This window comes from Ranitomeya imitator, chromosome 6 (assembly GCF_032444005.1).
Source record: "Ranitomeya imitator isolate aRanImi1 chromosome 6, aRanImi1.pri, whole genome shotgun sequence".
NCBI lineage: Eukaryota > Metazoa > Chordata > Amphibia > Anura > Dendrobatidae > Ranitomeya > Ranitomeya imitator.
In genome coordinates, this window is record NC_091287.1 from 506,936,481 (window position 1) to 506,942,708 (window position 6,228).

Here is a 6,228-nt window from a genome sequence, read left to right on the forward strand (position 1 = left end):
CAAACAGTGATTACAGAATTGACGCTAACATACAAAAACACTCACCAAAAGTAGAGCGGTATATAAGGAAGGAAAGGAATGTACACATCAAATAAGAATAGAACAAGGAGAAAAGCATACACCCAAAAACAGCATACAACAATCTCTAGCAGCAACAAATGATCTCCGAATCAGCATAACAACTCCAGAGAACCAGTAAGCAGAACTTTCACTTGCGAGGAAGAGAAAGCATGGCCAGTTTTTATAGAGAGATGGAATGACCAGATCAGGAGCAGCTGAGAGATGGAGCTGCATTTTTCTAACCAGCATAGAAAGGGTTGTAAACCTCTTAAGCGCCAAAGAAAATGAAATCCATTTAATATGGAACACAAAACACACAAGCTAAATGGATGATCAGCGATTCACAATACATAATGACTTTCTAACCCCAGTTCTCCCAGGAGGATGTGACACACTCGTGACAGTACCCTCATTTCTACGAGCAATACCACCTTTTCTATGAGGGGCCACAGGACCCTGGTGGCCAGGTTTATCCGTATGGGCCAAATGGAAAGATTGCATCAACCTACCGACATTAACCTCAGATGCCAGCACCCACTTCCTGTCTTCAGGACCATACCCCTTCCAATGTACCAGGTACTGTACAGAGCTGCGAACCATATGGAATCAATGATTTTTGCTACTTGAAATTTTCAATTGCCATCAATAATAATTAGTGATGAGCAAATATACTCGTTACTCGAGATTTCCCAAGCATGCTCGGGTGACCTCCGAGTATTTTTTAGTGCTCGGATATTTAGTTTTCCTTACCTCAGCTGAATGATTTGCATCTCTTAGCCAACTTGATTACATGTGGGGATTCCCAAGCAACCAGGAAACCCCACATGTACTTGCTGGCTAACAGATGCAAATCATTCAGCTGCAGCGATGAAAACTAAATCTCCAAGCACTAAAAAATACTTGGAGGACACCCGAGCGTGCTCGAGAAATCTCGAGTAATGAGGATATTCGCTCATCACTAATAATAATCAGTGGTGGAGGTAAAGATGGTGGCTCCACAAGTGCAACAATTATTTTGAGCAAAGACCTGTGGAAAACAATATGGATCTTGAGAGTCGGAGGAAGCTTGAGATGAAAAGCTGCAGGGTTGCTTACCATGACCACTTGGTAAGGGCCAATAAACCTAGGACCTGATATCCAAGAAGGAACTTTCAGTTTAATATTTTTGGTGGACAATCATACTAAAACATTCACCCCCAGGTCTGGACCTGACAACTGTTTCTTATCTGCCATACATTTGTATTTGTCCCCCATGATCTTTAAATTGTTTTGAACCCCTTCCCATACCAATGAGAGTGAGGAAGAAAATAACTACTCCCAAGGAACCCCCAAAGACTCATCTTTATTGAAGGTACAGAATTGTGAATGGAAGCCATATGCACCAAAAAATGGTGACTTACCAGAAGACTCGCTGTGACAATTATTTAACCCCTTCATGACCCAGCCTATTTTGACCTTAAAGACCTTGCCGTTTTTTGCAATTCTGACCAGTGTCCCTTTATGAGGTAATAACTCAGGAACGCTTCAACGGATCCTAGCGGTTCTGAGATTGTTTTTTCGTGACATATTGGGCTTCATGTTAGTGGTAAATTTAGGTCAATAAATTCTGCGTTTATTTGTGATAAAAACGGAAATTTGGCGAAAATTTTGAAAATTTCGCAATTTTCACATTTTGAATTTTTATTCTGTTAAACCAGAGAGATATGTGACACAAAATAGTTAATAAATAACATTTCCCACATGTTTACTTTACATCAGCATAATTTTGGAAACAAAATTTTTTTTTGTTAGGAAGTTATAAGGGTTAAAATTTGACCAGCGATTTGTCATTTTTACAACGAAATTTACAAAACCATTTTTTTTAGGGACCACCTCACATTTGAAGTCAGTTTGAGGGGTCTATATGGCTGAAAATACCCAAAAGTGACACCATTCTAAAAACTGCACCCCTCAAGGTACTCAAAACCACATTCAAGAAGTTTATTAACCCTTCAGGTGCTTCACAGCAGCAGAAGCAACATGGAAGGAAAAAATGAACATTTAACTTTTTAGTCACAAAAATTATCTTTCAACAATTTTTTTATTTTCCCAATGGTAAAGGGAGAAACTGAACCACGAAATTTGTTGTCCAATTTGTCCTGAGTACGCTGATACCTCATATGTGGGGGTAAACCACTGTTTGGGCGCACGGCAGGGCTTGGAAGGGAAGGAGCGCCATTTGACTTTTTGAATCAAAAATTGGCTCCACTCTTTAGCGGACACCATGTCACGTTTGGAGAGCCCCCGTGTGCCTAAAAATTGGAGCTCCCCCACAAGTGACCCCATTTTGGAAACTAGACATCCCAAGGAACTTATCTAGATGCATAGTGAGCACTTTGAACCCCCAGGTGCTTCACAAATTGATCCGTAAAAATGAAAAAGTACTTTTTTTTCACAAAAAAATTATTTTCGCCTCAATTTTTTCATTTTCACATGGGCAGTAGGATAAAATGGATCATAAAATTTGTTGGGCAATTTCTCCCGAGTACGTCGATACCTCATATGTGGGGGTAAACCACTGTTTGGGCACTCGGCAGGGCTCGGAAGGGAAGGCGCGCCATTTGACTTTTTGAATGGAAAATTAGCTCCAATTGTTAGCGGACACCATGTCGCGTTTGGAGAGCCCCTGTGTGCCTAAACATTGGAGCTCCCCCACAAGTGACCCCATTTTGGAAACTAGACCCCCCAAGGAACTTATCTAGATGCATATTGAGCACTTTAAACCCCCAGGTGCTTCACAGAAGTTTATAACGCAGAGCCATGAAAATAAAAAATAATTTTTCTTTCCTCAAAAATGATTTTTAGCCTGGAATTTCCTATTTTGCCAAGGATAATAGGAGAAATTGGACCCCAACTATTGTTGTCCAGTTTGTCCTGAGTATGCTGATACCCCATATGTGGGGGTAAACCACTGTTTGGGCGCACGGCAGGGCTCGGAAGGGATGGCACGCCATTTGGCTTTTTAAATGGAAAATTAGCTCCAATCATTAGCGGACACCATGTCACGTTTGGAGAGCCCCTGTGTGCCTAAGCATTGGAGATCCCGCAGAAATGACACCATTTTGGAAACTAGACCCCCAAAGGAACTAATCTAGATGTGTGGTGAGGACTTTGAACCCCCAAGTGCTTCACAGAAGTTTATAACGCAGAGCCATGAAAATAATAAATACGTTTTCTTTCCTCAAAAATAATTATTTAGCCCAGAATTTTTTAATTTTCCCAAGGGTAACAGGAGAAATTTGACCCCAATATTTGTTGTCCAGTTTCTCCTGAGTACGGTGATACCCCATATGTGGGGGTAAACTACTGTTTGGGCACATGCCGGGGCTCGGAATTGAAGTAGTGACGTTTTGAAATGCAGACTTTGATGGAATGCTCTGCGGGCGTCACGTTGCGTTTGCAGAGCCCCTGATGTGCCTAAACAGTAGAAACCCCCCACAAATGACCCCATTTTGGAAACTAGACCCCGAAAGGAACTTATCTAGATGTGTGGTGAGCACTTTGAACCCCCAAGCGCTTCATAGAAGTTTATAATGCAGAGCCGTGAAAATAATAAATACGTTTTCTTTCCTCAAAAATAATTATTTAGCCCAGAATTTTTTAATTTTCCCAAGGGTAACAGGAGAAATTTGACCCCAATATTTGTTGTCCAGTTTCTCCTGAGTACGGTGATACCCCATATGTGGGGGTAAACTACTGTTTGGGCACATGCCGGGACTTGGAATTGAAGTAGTGACGTTTTGAAATGCAGACTTTGATGGAATGCTCTGCGGGCTTCACATTGCGTTTGCAGAGCCCCTGATGTGCCTAAACAGTAGAAACCCCCCACAAGTGACCCCATTTTGGAAACTAGACCCCGAAAGGAACTTATCTAGATGTGTGGTGAGCACTTTGAACCCCCAAGTGCTTCATAGAAGTTTATAATGCAGAGCCGTGAAAATAATAAATACGTTTTCTTTCTCCAAAAATAATTATTTAGCCCAGAATTTTTTATTTTCCCAAGGGTTACAGGAGAAATTGGACCCCAAAAGATGTTGTCCAGTTTCTCCTGAGTACGCTGATACCCCATGAGTGGGGGTGAACCACTGTTTGGGCACACGTCGGGGCTCAGAAGGGAAGTAGTGACTTTTGAAATGCAGACTTTGATGGAATGGTCTACGGGTGTCACGTTGCGTTTGCAGAGCCCCTGGTGTGCCTAAACAGTAGAAACCCCCAGAAACGACACCATTTTAGAAACTAGACCCCCCAAGGAACTTATCTAGATATGTGTTGAGCACTTTGAACCCCCAAGTGCTTCACAGACGTTTACAACGCAGAGCCGTGAAAATAAAAAATCATTTTTCTTTCCTCAAAAATTATGTTTTAGCAAGCATTTTTTTAGATTCACAAGGGTAACAGGAGAAATTGGACCCCAGTAATTGTTGCGCAGTTTGTCTTGAGTATGCTGGTACTCCATATGTGGGGGTAAACCACTGTTTGGGCACACTTCAGGGCTCGGAAGTGAGGGAGCACCATTTGACTTTTTGAATTCGAGATTGGCTGGAATCAATGGTGGCGCCATGTTGCGTTTGGAGACCCCTGATGTGCCTAAACAGTGGTAACCCCTCAATTCTACCTCCAACACTAACCCCAACACACCCCTAACCCTAATCCCAACTGTAGCCATAACCCTAATCACAACCCTAACTCCAACACACCCTAACCCCAACACATCCCTTACCCTAACCACAACCTTAATTCCAACCCTAACCCTAAGGCTATGTGCCAACGTTGCGGATTCGTGTGAGATATTTCCGCACCATTTTTGAAAAATCCGCGGGTAAAAGGCACTGCGTTTTACCTGCGGATTTTCCGCGGATTTCCAGTGTTTTTTGTGCGGATTTCACCTGTGGATTCCTATTGAGGAACAGGTGTAAAACGCTGCGGAATCCGCACAAAGAATTGACATGCTGCGGAAAATACAACGCAGCGTTCCCGCGCGGTATTTTCCGCACCATGGGCACAGCGGATTTGGTTTTTCATATGTTTACATGGTACTGTAAACCTGATGGAACACTGCTGCGAATCCGCAGCCAAATCTGCACCGTGTGCACATAGCCTAATTCTAAAGGTATGTGCACACGCTGCGGAAAACGCTGCGGATCCGCAGCAGTTTCCCATGAGTTTACAGTTCAATGTAAACCTGTGGGAAACAAAAATCGCTGTACACATGCTGCGGAAAAACTGCACGGAAACGCAGCGGTTTACATTCCGCAGCATGTCACTTCTTTGTGCGGATTCCGCAGCGGTTTTACAACTGCTCCAATATAAAATCGCAGTTGTAAAACCGCAGTGAAATGCGCAGAAAAAAACGCTGTAAATCCGCCATAAATCCGCAGCGGTTTAGCACTGCGGATTTATCAAATTCGCAGCGGAAAAATCCGCAGAGGACCAGAATACGTGTGCACATACCGAAACCCTAACCCTAGCCCTAACCCTGCCCCTAACCCTACCCCTAACCCTAGCCCTAACCCTAGCCCTAACCCTAGCCCTAACCCTACCCCTAACCCTAACCCTAACCCTACCCCTAACCCTACCCCTAACCCTAACCCTATTCTAACATTAGTGGAAAAAAAAAATTTCTTTATTTTTTTATTGTCCCTACCTATGGGGGTGACAAAGGGGGGGGGTCATTTATTATTTTTTTTATTTTGATCACTGAGATAGATTATATCTCAGTGATCAAAATGCACTTTGGAACGAATCTGCCGGCCGGCAGATTCGGCGGGCGCACTGCGCATGCGCCCGCCATTTTGGAAGATGGCGGCGCCCAGGGAGAAGACGGACGGGACCCCGGCTGGATCGGTAAGTATGATGGGGTGGGGGGGGACCACGGGGGGGGATCGGAGCACGGGGGGGGGAATCGGAGCGCAGGAGGGGTGGAACGGAGCACGGGGGGCGTGGAACGGAGCACGGGGGGGCTGGAATGGAGCACGGGGGGGTGGAACGGAGCACCGGGGGGGTGGATCGGAGTGCAGGGGGGGTGATTGGAGCACGGGGGGGTGATTGGAGCACGGGGGGAGCGGACAAGAGCACGGGGGGGAGCGGAGCACAGGACGGAGGGGAGCCGGAGCAGTGTACCGGCCAGAT